The sequence below is a fragment of the Onychostruthus taczanowskii genome, unplaced genomic scaffold (genome assembly GCF_017590055.1).
Source record: "Onychostruthus taczanowskii isolate IOZ18803 unplaced genomic scaffold, ASM1759005v1 scaffold95, whole genome shotgun sequence".
NCBI classification, from domain to species: Eukaryota; Metazoa; Chordata; class Aves; order Passeriformes; family Passeridae; genus Onychostruthus; species Onychostruthus taczanowskii.
In genome coordinates, this window is record NW_024507546.1 from 69,249 (window position 1) to 83,360 (window position 14,112).

General features: G+C 40.7%; 1 protein-coding gene across 5 annotated transcripts in view; it reads right to left on the reverse strand.

The window, feature by feature from the left end:
- The window catches only part of PACSIN2 (protein kinase C and casein kinase substrate in neurons 2), a 60,329-nt gene that overhangs the window by 44,357 nt on the left and 1,860 nt on the right, over nucleotides 1-14,112 (reverse strand). The window contains exons 1-2 of one of the 5 annotated variants that reach the window (XM_041426791.1): nucleotides 12,301-12,411; nucleotides 4,638-4,701 (exon numbers count right to left, since the gene is read on the reverse strand). The exons of 1 other annotated variant lie outside the window; for it this stretch is intronic. The gene's annotated coding sequence lies outside the window, so the exon portion shown is untranslated. Of the gene's footprint in view, nucleotides 1-4,637; nucleotides 4,702-11,821; nucleotides 11,977-12,300; nucleotides 12,419-14,112 lie in introns of those variants that run through there. 3 more of the 5 variants (XM_041426789.1, XM_041426787.1, XM_041426793.1) reach the window with 3 other exon arrangements.

Sequence of the window (14,112 nt, forward strand, 5' to 3'; positions counted from 1 at the left end):
GCAAAATTAGCTTTAAAATTACTTTTACTAACTCCCCCCATGGTTCCAACTAACAATCAAAATGCATCACCACTGCCCATTTTCTTGTGTCTGAAAAGGTGAAAGTCAGTGGAAGACAGCACCAGCACAGACAGATTAAAAAAAGTTCCTCCTAATGTCACTGATACAAAGTAATCTGGACACAATTATGCAGGAAGGCTCCTTTTAGCTAGGAGAAAAACTTCAGGCTCAAGGGATCCAATATATCCAAGTACAAAGCCAGCACTTTTGCCTATAAGTTAAAGGCACTGAAAGCTTGTAAAAATTTTGAAAACCTCTAAATTAATATTTTACAGTCCTCTAGTTAGGACATTTCAGCAGTAATATTCCAGAATATATTCAATGATTTCAGGATTTGGAGGCAAGTTACTTCCATAAGGCTTACTCAGCTTAACACAGATAACAATTCTGTATCAAGTTCTGAATTCCAGAGAAAACCAAAAGGAATCAAATAACAAATTCTTAAATGAATTTTCAAATACCTAACTTCTTGCTTGAATATTTAAGTTTCAGCAGCCTAGCTTTAGACAAAACTCCAACCTGTTGCATTTTCATTTTATGTATTTGACATATATATGCCAAATCCCTACTTGTACTTGTCTTTGACCTGAGATGATTTCCCCCCACCTTAGGATAGAAAAACAGCTAGGAAACAAGATATAAATGTCTTTTTAAGCTTATGTGATTGGACTTCCAGGAGCTCTTTCAGTATTCACAGCTACATAAACTCTAATGTCAAAGCCTAGGTGCAATATGCTATTCCTTGCACATTCCAATAATTCTCCTGAGCTGCTTCAGCTTCATAAATAGAGAAAGTAGCTCAAATTTAATTCATTCTGGGAAGCAATGTGAAGATTCCTGGAGGATTGCAACAACAGTTGACAAGGCAATTTAAGAAGAGCTGTAAGTTCTACATTGCCGATTTCTCCCCATTTGCAGGGTTGAACACTGCACAAGTTAATTGGTATTGCATTACAAAGAGAGTTTCACAAGACGTTCATAAAAGCTTTTTTTTTTCCTGAAATGACATTACATAACTTCGTTCTCTAACTATTCTATAACTGCAATAAAAAAATTGAAGGATTAATGTGATACATTTTTCCTTGGCAAATTCAAAACATATTTTGAGAACTGTGTTTATAAAATCTTCAGCTTTCAAGAGCCAATTTGTACAACAGATTTTGATGGTATTTTTCCTACCTAATAAATTGCATTCCAGTGAGTACAGATAAATTAGACGCTTTACACAACCCGGAAAATTAAAAAAACCCAAACACACTATAAACTTCAAAACAGAAATACTAGCATCATTCACAACTCAGAAAAATCATATCAAAAGATATTATACTGGGATAGCAATATTCACTTAGAAAACATAGTATTTTATCCATCTGTGTGAAATAATTCATATGTGAAATAAATACTGCAAATGCAAAAAATAAAGCAAAAACCAAATAAAATACCTTTAGATGTACTTGAAAACCTCCACACCTGTTCATTTATTTCCTGCTGTGCAGTAAGACACCTTTGTAGTGACATACAAACTTCTAAAATTATTACTGTAAAACTATTAATTTTGTTTAGCAACACATTAATTACATGCTAAATTTAGTACTACTTTTCCTTAATTACACAAAGTGTTTCTCCAATGCCTAACAACAAGTAGAAACAAAGGTGCTTCCTATCCAGCCTCTTTTGCAAGAAAGGAGAGGAGGGATAAAGGGGAGATCTCCAATCACAGTTTTCGTTTCTGTCCAGGGTCAGTAAAAAACCCCAGCAAAGTGGATCTCTGTAGAATCAAAAACAACATCATATTTCATCATACTAATCAAAGTATAAAGCATAGAAACTATAGGTTATCTTGCATAGCTCAAAATAAATTCAGAATCACTGTATACTTGTTTCATCTATTTGTGTTTATCAGTTATGGATCTGTTTGGGACTGACCTGACAACCACCAACATTGCACAGCACAGATTTTACGCATGGCATCACACACCAAGGGATTTACATTCTACCAGAAACTATGGAATAGCCTATGCTAAACCAAGAGCTAAAAATACAGTCATTTGATACAGACTAAATCCACAGGTTGCTCTCTGATCTAGGGATGCAACAAGCCAAAGCAGAAGCAGCTGCCTATATACTACTCTGGACAAAGAATTTCTTAGCCAAATTCAAACCAATTTTATGATCAAATCTCATTTCAAGTAAATTTTAATGTTCACATACAGATCACTTAAAACTATATGGATTGTCCTTTAATTTCTTCAAATTTGTGTCTATGAACATAACTAATAAATTTGGTCCTAGCTCAATGAAGAGACAAGACATTAATGATATCCCAGGCACCTCTACCAGTGCAGACAACAATTAAACAAAGAAAACCACAAAATGTTCTGCAGTACTATTCTAAGATGTTCTCTGATAGCCAACCTAAGCACCTGCCTAAAGAAAAATAAATCTGCTTGTACAGTACTTCACTCAGAATAGCCAAGAAAGCAGATTGGACAGTATCACAGAACAAAAGTAACCTAACTAAATCTACTTCTTGAATTCCAGTAATTCTAAAAAAAAAAACAACAAGAAACCAAGAAAAACTAACAAACCCAACCAACAAATCAACCCAAAAAAGACCTCAAAACCAACAAAACCTAAACAAAATCCACCAAATTAACCAAGAACCCTCACAAAACCAAAAAAGCACAAAAACCAAACACCCAAAAACACAAACCCAAAGAAGTTTTAGTAAGGTAGGGAAGCAGTTTTTCAGTCTAGGAAATTATGGCAATAGCATGGGTTTTTTGTACACCCAGATTTTACCCTGGGAGAATTAAAAAAAAAAAAAAAAAAAAGGAAAGACAATACTAACATTATAAAAACACACTTCATTCTTTCCACAAAATTGCATCAATTTTGGAAATTAAATATTGAATTGACATTCAAAGCTATTTCTTCCACACTTAGTTTAACAATAATGTGCCAACAGATTAATCTAAATAATTTCCTAAACAATTATTAAGCATTCACTTTTTTTTTCTGTAAATACTGTATTTCATTACATAAGGATAAAATATCAGCATTAAACCTTAGAAACACCTACATTATTTACAAGTGCATATTCTAAAAGTAAAAAGTCAAGGACTTTTGGCTCCTTTCCACTTGGAACTTGTTTAAATTTAAAAAGTATTTCAATTGTTGTCTTCCACTCCAAAATATTTTAAGCAAAAAAAAAAAAATAAAATCAAGAAAACACCTACAAGTTTACCTTTAAATTGATGAACTGAATATAATTTTATACTTATTTTCCATTCACCTATGCATTTAAAATTGCTAAAAATCAAGAAACAAGTTCAAGCATATCTGCAATTCCCTTAAGTAGACAGTGTAAGGGTAGAGTGTGAGTGAAGAAGAGTCACATCTTTCTCGGTTGTATTTCAGCAGTTCAGGTAGCACAGCTTCAGCTGCCAGGACAAACAGCAATGTTGCATTTATACCCATTAAATTTCCTTTCTTTATTCTACCTGACCACCTTTGGCATGCATCTGATTGTAAAAACATCTGTTTACATTCAACATTCACTTTACAGGTCAACTTTACAGAAATTATTCATTGCACTCTATAGCTCATATATAGCCTGATCACTTTGTTATGGCATAAATTCATTCCACTGACAGTGATTTTGATATTGTTTGCGCCACATCCCCATCATCCCTCCTGACCCATCCCTATGCCATCGATTCTGTTTGGGAATTTAGGTGCTAAGATTTATCCAGCTGAAAAATAAAAAAGTTTCTTGCTGGACCAAAGAACCGAGCCCAGACAGCACAGCCAGATAAACACAACCACCACGGGGTACATAACAAGAACAAATAGCTGAGTACCAGTGAAAAACTCATTTCCCGTTTTAGTCACAACACAGACTGTCACTGGTTTTGATGTAACTTATCACTGTGACTAGAAGCAGCAACAAACTTTGGAGCCAGTTTAATAAGCTACAAAATGTTATGCTAACACAAAGAAAAGGCAAGTACACAGACCACACACACAAGATGCCCTTCAGAAAAGGCTGGCGCCCTGAAAGAAAGGCAAAAAGATTTTTTCATTGCTTATGTGTAACCAGCAGACATACAAGAGATTATTGCCTTTGGGAACATAAATCAAGACCATCTAATAACACTGAAACTTCACTGTACATGTCACACAGCTTAAGAGCTTGTATGTGATTATGTAGAGAGAGAGGACTGGTCAAGAAAGGAGTGGTGACACTTTGCAATAATATTCATTTTTCATTTGAAATATTAGCAACTTTAAAGAACACTTAATACTCCACAGAGTTTCTGCACCACACCAGCACTAAGTGGTATCCACTAGAGGCCACTAATGCACACTGCACAACACAGCACACACAGCTCCATCTGCAACGAGCTGCTGTGGGAAGGTGAATGGCACATTATTGTGGGGCCCTTGGGTCCCACCCATGTATCTTGCATGTTTCACCTTCCCAACTGCAAAATTTGTATGGGATTTATAGGTGACAGTGTCCCAACTCAAACAGCACATTGCATTCACCATGCAGGCATTCCATGCATCCATACCTCAAAAGAGAATGGATGACAGAACTAGAAGTCATCCTGTCCTGAGAAGCTCAGCTTCAGCAATCTGATAAAACAATATTACTTCAGCATTATTTTAATATTACTATACAATATGAGAATAATAGATAATTACACAAGACTTAATAGCTGTCCCCAAAGCCACATTAGAAGAAGAAAACCACATTACCTCTAGAAACACCTCTATGTGAAGTGGAAAAGAGGGGAAGTTCATAGTAACAAATATAACAAAAGCTAGAAATGACAGAAGATAGCAGAATGAATACAGAAATAGTTGTACTGGTAGACTGCAATTATAAAACTCCTTTATTACAACCTTCATAATAATGCTATCACTCACTTTAATGTAGTAACAAGGCAGAAGATGAATGTTTACAAATAATCTTATCTGAGTGGTATGATTATCAGCCTTCAAATTAGAAATTAAAAGGACTTAGGTTTTATTCAAGAATTTTAAAATACTATTTGGGATGCTCTAGCAGGCTCAGAACAAAGAAACATCCTGACAATGACCAGGCATTCCCTCCTTCATGCTCCTGAAGGGAGCCTTTGACCCCATGCTTGGAAAATTACCTGATGTGGTACAGAATAATCTCCAGGTCCTGGCCATGCCCCTCCTGCCTACTGCATAAATTAACCCATCTTGGCCAGAACCAGGATAAGTCAATTAAAACAGAACAAGTGAGATTGCATCTGAGCATACCAAGATGATAATTATTATTACATAGTAAAAACAAAGATACTATACAACCAAATCCTTAGCATCACTTTCTTTTCTATGAGGACACCATCCTGAGTGATGGTTTAGTTATTCTGATCAAGATACAGAATAATACAAGCTCAGTCTGATGCTACATTTGTTTTGAGCCCTGAAAAGACAGAGTTAAGAAATATTACAAAGCTGGATGTGTTAATCAAGTTACTGCTAAGCTATTTACCATTATTATTGGTGACCTGTAAACAGATCAGGAATCGTGACTGATCTGCTGCCCAGACAAATTTCAAAAAAGCCTGAGTAAATTTAAAATAAGACCAAAATCAGTGCTGGTAAACCTACCTGGACTGTTTGCTGAAATGAGCACAACCTAAAGATCTTAATTTGCAATTCACATTGGGCTGTACAAGACAAAGTTTAATTTCCCTATCTCATAAATATGAACTAATATTTTAAGCATCAAGTTTGAGGAATTCTGTAATGGAGCAGAACACTCAGCTGAACATGCTCAATGAAATTTAGGATATAAATAAAATGCTGTTAGGTTGCAGCTAGAAGTATATATTATCTGACTATACATCAGAGAGATTACCCTGTTAGGGGCAGCAAGACTAATTAGCTAACTGGGCACCTAACAGGGTTGTGGTAGACTCTACATCCATTTTACCTAAAGGGAAAATTTTCTTTGTGGATTATCGAATTCCAACAGGGATCCATTCACACAAATCTTATGGATGGTCTTTTTCAGAAAAGATCAGATGATTACAAATGGTTATTTCCTGGATTAAAGTCTATTAATCATTCCTTTGCATTTCTTCTGCATACTATTAGCAATGGGATAATCAACCTAATTACATCTTTTAAGAGCAGCAGCACTTAAAATCTGTTTAATTAAATAATAATATCTGAAAATGTCTACAGAATGCTAATGCGTGATCCACATACCAAAACTGCCTATTCATTAAAACCATCTCCAACACATGCTCCTGAGGATACAGCCAAATTTTCAGCCCATGGAGGACCCCACAGTGGAGCCATGAAAGCCCAAGGGGGACTGTGCCCCTCCATGGGTAGCCCAGGCTGGAACAGGCTCCTGGCAGGACCTGGGACGCTGTGGGGTACCCACACTGGAGCAAGTTGCTCCTGAAGGACTGAGCCCCGGAAAGGACCCACACCAGAGCAGTTTGTGAAGAACTGCAGCCTGACAGAACTCATGTTAGAGAAGTTTGTGGAGAGCTGTCTCCTGTGGGAGGGGAGAAAGAGTGTGAGGAGCAAAGAGTAGCTGAGATAAACGTGTGAAGAACTGACTGCAATGCCCATTCCTTGTCACCCTGTGCCACTCAGGCAGAAAAATCAGGAGTGAAGTTGAGCCTGTGAAAAAGGAAAGGGTTGGTTGAAGGTGCTTTAGGATTTGGATTTATTTCTCACTACCCTACTCTGATTTGATTTGCAATGAGTTAATTTCCCTGAATCGAGTATGTTTTGCCCATGATCATAACTGGAGCGTGATCTCTCTGTCCTTATCTCAACTTGTGAGCCTTTTGTCTTAGTTTCTCTGCTCTATCCAGTTAAAGAGAGTGACAGAGTTGTTTGGTGGGCAGCTGGCATCCAACCAGGGTCATCTCACCATAGGTCATCAATGACACAGGAACAGAATAAAACTTTTTTTTCACTTAACTTCCCATTTAGAACTCTGTTTGCTTAAGACAGCATGGAAGTGTGCTTTGGGAAGTGTACTATGAATCAAAAGTTATTGGTTGATCATTCTTTATGTGGTGGTTGTTACTACTTTCCGTTGCACCAGCTTTCAAAAACAACAAAAACCTCAACTCTCAGAGCTCGAACATAATACTCAGTGAGAAGGCAATACTCCCAGGTGTAGGTGTAACAGTTTCTAAGAATTTAATTGCCCAAAAGAGGGAAAGCCAACGACTCAATTTATTTCTACCTGTATCTCAATGACACTAGACTGACAGCATTCTTTATATGAAGCTCTCTAACACACAAAAACTAATGAAAAGTTGTGTAAAGGAAATGGTTACACAGTTTCTCCTATATAAAACAGCGTGTTCACATTTTGGAATAACGGAACTGTAACCTCACTCAACACAGCAAGAACTTAGGAGTAATTTCCTTCAAATGAATTCCCTCTAGACATTAAAGCAAGCTGTTCAGCACCACCTAGAAATTAAGCACAATTATATGTTGACCAGATTACTTTGAGCACTTAGATTATTTCAGGTAATTGAAAAATGAGTTTTGAAGCTTTTATCTTTAGCTATTAAGGGATAAAGAGAACCTGAACACTTCAGAAAAAAAATTTTTTTGAGAATATTATTCAAGAACTGTGGAAGTAAGCATGCCTACAAGTTGATATTGCATACATGTGGTTCCATTAAATACAGAGTTCATTTAACAGATCTGTACCTGTTTATTATCCATTTATCACTTCTCCCAAAAAGAAAGCAGCATTGTTCCACTCAGCAGGGAGGTAGGTATCTGTCAAATGGCCAAGAAAGCCTCAATTAAGGGAGATGATGAGAGATTTAAGTCAAACCAAAACCATGTCCCATTTGTCCTATTACTCACTGCAGATTATTTATTGAAATCTGTACTTCACACTACCTCTTTTAAAAAGGGCATATTAAGCATATTCACTCTGCACCTTTTATTTAACTTATTAAGTTAGAAATTAGAAAAATCCCCAGCTCATTATATTCTTTGTCATATTACTTTAAAGTTAATCGGTATGGCTGCGCATCTGCCATTGAGAATTAAAAAAAGTATTTTAAAAAATTCTTATTTTGATATTCACCTACTATTGCTATGCCAGGTAAGAAGTTCTGTGCAAGCTGGTTTTGTAACCCAAAACCCTGGCTGTGAGATGCCAGGCACAAAAACTCTGCTAGACCTTTTGAAGCCCAGTCAACATACACATTTTGTTGCTACAATACCAGGTGGCAATAGATCTACCTGGTCTGTGGGAGAGATGAATGTACAATCATACATTAAAGTCAGACTTATAAACCCCGTTTGTGCTACTCATGCACAAAGACACAATAAAATAAAACAAATATCACACTTCTGCAACAAGGACTTCAGGATGAACAGTACAGTTATACCAAGGTCAGCCAGTTTTATTAGTAGCAAATTACTTTATATCAGAAGCTAAGAGCTTGCAAGTACAGCAGGACTCCATGATACCTTAATCACAACAGGCATAAGAAGATACTTAGAACCGAAGAAGAATAGGCATAGAAGACATAGGAGATACTTAGAACATACACATCCACAGGGTCACTTAAAGTCTGAGTGGTGCCCATTTTCAGGGCATATACTATGTTACAGTTACAAGTTTATATCAAAAGAAGACAAAAAATCCAGGCTTTTTGGTTTCAGTAAAACCCTGTCAAAGAAATATTTAATAATACCATAGAGATTTCTCATTTGCACCATTTCTGCTGTTTATATTGCAGTCTGTCATTCACTGCTCTAGGGTATGTGATAAAAGGCAAAGAAGGGAGTTTAAAATTTTTGGTCTGTAGATACCTTGGAATTAGTTCTTTAAAGCAGAGTTCTACACAAGCAGAAAGGATTAACAATATGCACTGGCTCAAAGCCAAACTGCTTGAGATACAGTTTTCCAATACTATCAAAGTGTTTACAATACCTTGTGTAAACCAGAACAATTTTTAAGTATTTGCATAATCTAAAAATTTGAACCAAACCACCTTACTTAAAGCCTGAGAGACATTTTCTTTTTGCCTTGGAGCTCATTACTGTGCTGCGTTACAATAGCCATGTTAGCTCTACCCCTATTTACTAATTAGGGCTGGGAACCTCCTCAAATATTGACACATCCCGTCCACCAAGATCCACAGGGCTCTAAGCAAGTGCACCAGCGGCTTAAGCAGAATACCTCACACTCCAAGGAGCACTCATCAAGGCAGATTCTAGACCAGACCATTAGAGAAATTTGGATTATTCCCCTCCTCTAAGCAAGACACCTTAAAGGATAACACATAAAGGAACAACATTCAAGTCTTGTGACAAATTGGACTATGGAGACTGTGGAACCAATTACAGGGTACAGCAGCTGTTTTACTGTTCACTCCAGGTTATTCTTCTCAACCCCAGTGAGCCAACCAACCATGTAACATTCATATTAAATACAGCATTCTATTCAATCACAGAACACTTAGCTTGGTTTACCTCAGCACAGTTACATCACTCTTTTAGTTCCTACTTCTTCCTTTTCATCTCCTGGGAACAGTTCATCATTACATTAAGTCAAAAATCAGTAACTGGGTTTAGTTGAAAGAACAGTGTCACCTCTTGAAGTTCTGGGGATTACGACAGAGCTTGAATTAAATCCCATGTTACAAAGAAGTTGTTAGTCTTACAGACTAGTCTTAAATTCAAGCATTAGATACTTCATTCCAGGCTTCAGGCAACAAGAAAGTCATTAAATCATAGTATTTTTTTAAAAAGCAGATATTCTAAGAACTAAAAAGGCACTCATGTATTAGTTAATATGGATGTTTAAAAAAATATATTAAAACCAAACCAAACCAAAAACCACCTTCAGTCTGCATCTACTCTTCTCCTGGCTTAATGCTTGAGAAGATGCAGTTTTTCCAGGAGCTGTTACACTAAGAAAACCAGACACTAACTCAGAAACAGAAAGCTACCTTTTAGCTACTTTGTATTACAACACAAATTTGTACAAGCACAGGCAACTTTTGACTGGCAGCACTGCTAAGCATTTCGTCCAATTCCTGCAATGAGCACGGAATTTTCTTAGCCTTCATTTACAGGCTACCTATTCAACCCACAGTCACCTTCAGGCTCATTTTAACCACAATCAGGGAAGCACAGAATTGACATACAGACATTTTTAAGCATGTAGCTCAATCAGCTCTAGAGCAGGAAAGGGTGTCCATATGCTCCACAGACAGACCACGAGAACAAAACTTCTCATTCCTGACACTAAATCATCCAAACATGTCACCCGCTAAAAATAACAGGTTCACTGATTTCAGACCAACATTCAAGTGGCTTGTCACAAGAAAAGAACGCAGACATCTACCCATTAGAAAGATATATCATCTAGGTATTTTCTGAAGGCATTGTTTAAATACATTCATAGACCACAATCAAAAAGCCATTTTATTATGATGGTATTTCAAAGGCATAAAAAAAGAAAAAAAAAAAATCCAGATTTGTAAACGACTTCCCAAAGGGAGTTTGGAGCATTTTAGCACACAACAGTCACAGCAAGGTGGCACCTGCACACCTCTTCTGCTCACCACACTGAAGCTGTGGTGAACAGAGATCAGGGATCTCTCAAATGATGCTGCACTGTGCTCAACAGACATGCTCCTTATGCAAATATGTGGTCCTGTTTAAGCTGATTCAGCCATAATTGGCAGAATAGAACTACTATATTTGAAGGCAAATTGCAAGTTTGACAAAGTATAATTTCAGGCAGGTACAGGTACAAAACAGCGACCACATGAGCATTCGGTGTTAATAACCTTAATAGTAAAGAATGCAATTAACACGTTTTGACCAACTGAAACACAGCTGGCAAACTCTTTTAGTTTGAGAATGATCCTTTTGTTGCACTAAAACCAGGATGAAAACTCAGTTCTTTACATAATGCAGCCTTCACTATGGCTCTTATAATAATGCACTACTATTGTTTTAATTTTTAAAAGGGAAAGGGTTTTGGCTTTAAAGAAGAGGTGAACAGATGCTGGCGTGAAATCCCAATTAGAAGAAGGGAATCCCTCACCCACTCCCCAATAACAAGACAGAACAGTCTCGTGGCAGCCTCTTAAACAGGAGGCCGTGGAAGACAACAGAAACAAAAGTGCCTAGCACATTTACAGCTCATTTTTTTACCCCAGACTGTGTCAAATTATCAAACTTACACAAACAGGCATAGGAAACATAAGGAGTGGTGAACTAGCTTTAAATTATCCTAGCTAATCTACAGTTTTAATCAAGTAATTAAAGTATTTAAAACTGCAAGACATCATTTAGTTTTCAAAATGTTCGGTTTACAAAGGACAGCGTACCCCACTTGCGTCTTTCTGGCTTCCTTTAGTGCTCAGGCAAAAGGATGTCTAAATCTATCGGCTTCTGAGTCACTCCAAGCAGAGACAGCTGAGAAGGACAGATACAGTACCCATCCTGTTCTTCCCTAACCAGGTAGCCTCAGTGCACATAAAGAGATGACTGTCTCTCACACAGACGTTTTGCTCTGGGACATGAAGAGATTTTTTCCATAGGCCAAAAAAAGGAAAGTTAAGATAGAAGGCGGCAACGCCAAGAACAAGCAGCTTGACTGAGCTGGGTCATTACCAGTACTCAGGAGGGCCTGAGCTGTCTAAAATCTCACTCTCCCCCGTAGAAACATCTCCTCCCACCAAATTAGCATCGTTACCTGCCATCATCCGGGGCGCCGGGATTTCAAAGCGAGGAAAAATCCAGCTGCTCAAATTTAGGACTCCGTCCTCGCCTTCTTTTTTTCCCCAAATCAAAGCCGCCACCACCACCGAGTGGGTCACTAAAGTTCCCCGAGCAGGGAGCTCTCCCCTCCTACAGGAACCGAGCCAGTGTCGTCATCCCTCGCAAGCCCCGGCCCTGCCCTTCCCCGCCTGGCGCCGTGCAAGGAGAGCTTCACCTTCCCCGCGCCCGCCGCAGTGCCGTGGGGTGGGCGACCCGCATCCAGCGGGCTCCCCGGGGGTCATCCCCCGGCCCGGCCCATTCGGCCCGATCCCAGCACGGGCCGCGGCACTACCGGCTCCCCCCGCCCCGACCCACCGCCCGCCATTGCCCAACGGCTCCGACGGGGATTACAACCCGGCCGCCAGCTCGAGCCTCTCCCGAAGGCGGGACCCCGGGGCACGGAGCGGCCCTCACCTGCAACGCCGGGACCTGCCCGTCGCCCGTGCCCGGCGGGGGTGGGGGTGACGAGACGACGAGCGCGCGGCGGAACCGACCCGATCCCTACGCTCCGCTCGGCGCCGCCGCCCCCGCCCTCCCCCTGGCGCCTGCCCAGCCGCCTCCCCATTGGCCGAGAGGGCGGGCAAGCTCCCGCTCCGCCGCCGTCCATTGGCTCCCTGCGACCGCCAATCAACGTCGCTTCCCCCTCGGGGGTGGTGAGGGCCGGTGCGCGCCCCCGCGCCTGGCGCGCGCTCCCCGGTGGCCGTCGGGGACAGTCAGAGCCACGCGCGCGGCCCCGCCGCCCCCCGGCTCTCACCCCGGGGGGCTCCGACTGCCCCGGGCACACCCCGGGGGCGGCGGCTGCCCGGTATGCCCGGCAGCAGAATCAGCCAGGTGTCCAAGTGTAGGAGACCGTGACAGGAGCACTGCGGAACGTGGCAGGGCGCGGCGGGAATAACACTGCGTCCGTGTCCCGTTTCCACGGCGCGGCACCGTGAATAAGCAGATGTTGTTTTCCGAAGCGAAATGCGAGCGAGTTCACAGATCCCGGGAAGTGTCAGGGACTTTTCCGCGCCTGGCAGCGGTGCAGGCGCTGATCCCGCTCCGCGCGGCGCGGCGCGCTCCGCCGGCACCGCCGCATCGGGAGCGCCCGCTCGGGGCCGGGCCGGGCTCACAGCTGCCCCGGGCACGGGCTCAAGGACAGGGGCCACCTCGGACATGGCACTGCTGCTCTGGTTACACCGCTCTCCGCGGAGCTACGCCGTTCTCGCCCAGTATCACAACTGTTCCTCACGCCTTCGCTTATCTTTCGGATGTATTTGTTTTAGCCAGAGAACTATTTCAAGTTTCAAGCAGCAGCCACCACAGTGACCTTCCTTCGTCCCTTCAATCTTTGCCTTCGCCGCCAGTTTCTGCGTTTCCCCTCCATCTGCCCTTCTCATTGCTGTGCCTCCAGCGCAGTCCCTGGGGACAGCCTGGTTCGAGGACAGCAAAAGCTCCGGATGACTGGGTAGGGCTGCAAAACAGTACTTTCCTCTTGGCCGTCTTTCTTATGCAAGTCCGCATATAATCAGATCGGCGCCCAGTCTTCCTGTACTCTTTCACTCGGTCTGTGACTCATTAACTTTAGTTCACTTAGATTAGTTGAGCAGGATTTTAAGACCATAACACTGGGATAAAATTTATCTTCTGAATGTCCTTGACAAATGGATCGGAATGAATTGCTATTAACATTACTGCGAAATTTGGCCAGGTTGGTAAGCTTCCTAAGATTGAACATGATTTCTCCCTTCCCTAGCCTCCCTTTCCTTACTCTCCTGTGTTGACAGTTAACAGTTCACATTTGCGAGGAGACATCTTGTAATTTATTGTTTCTTACACTTCTGACCAGAGCTGCACTTTAGTTTTCTACAGTCTCTCTCATTAATGTGAGATCAAGCTTTCTTTACAGCACACTACAGGGGACAAATACAATCATAAATACAGCTATTTCCGTAAGGAATTAAGCTTCTGTTTTGCCTAGAGCATTGACAAAGCTGGAAATTCTCCATGCCAGAACACCTAGACTTTCTTCAATCTTACATCAAAATAGACATTAATCTCTTTGTTTGCTCAAATAATGCTCAAACTTGTTCAAAGATGGAAGAAACAGAAGAGGAATTCAGGGTAAATGACAGAACAGAGCTCATACTGCATGAAAGGGAATTCCAGTTTGGCAGAAGTCAGAATCTGCAGCCTGGGGTGGACTGGCACAGAAAATCCCCAACTATTCCACACAGAGTTTATTGA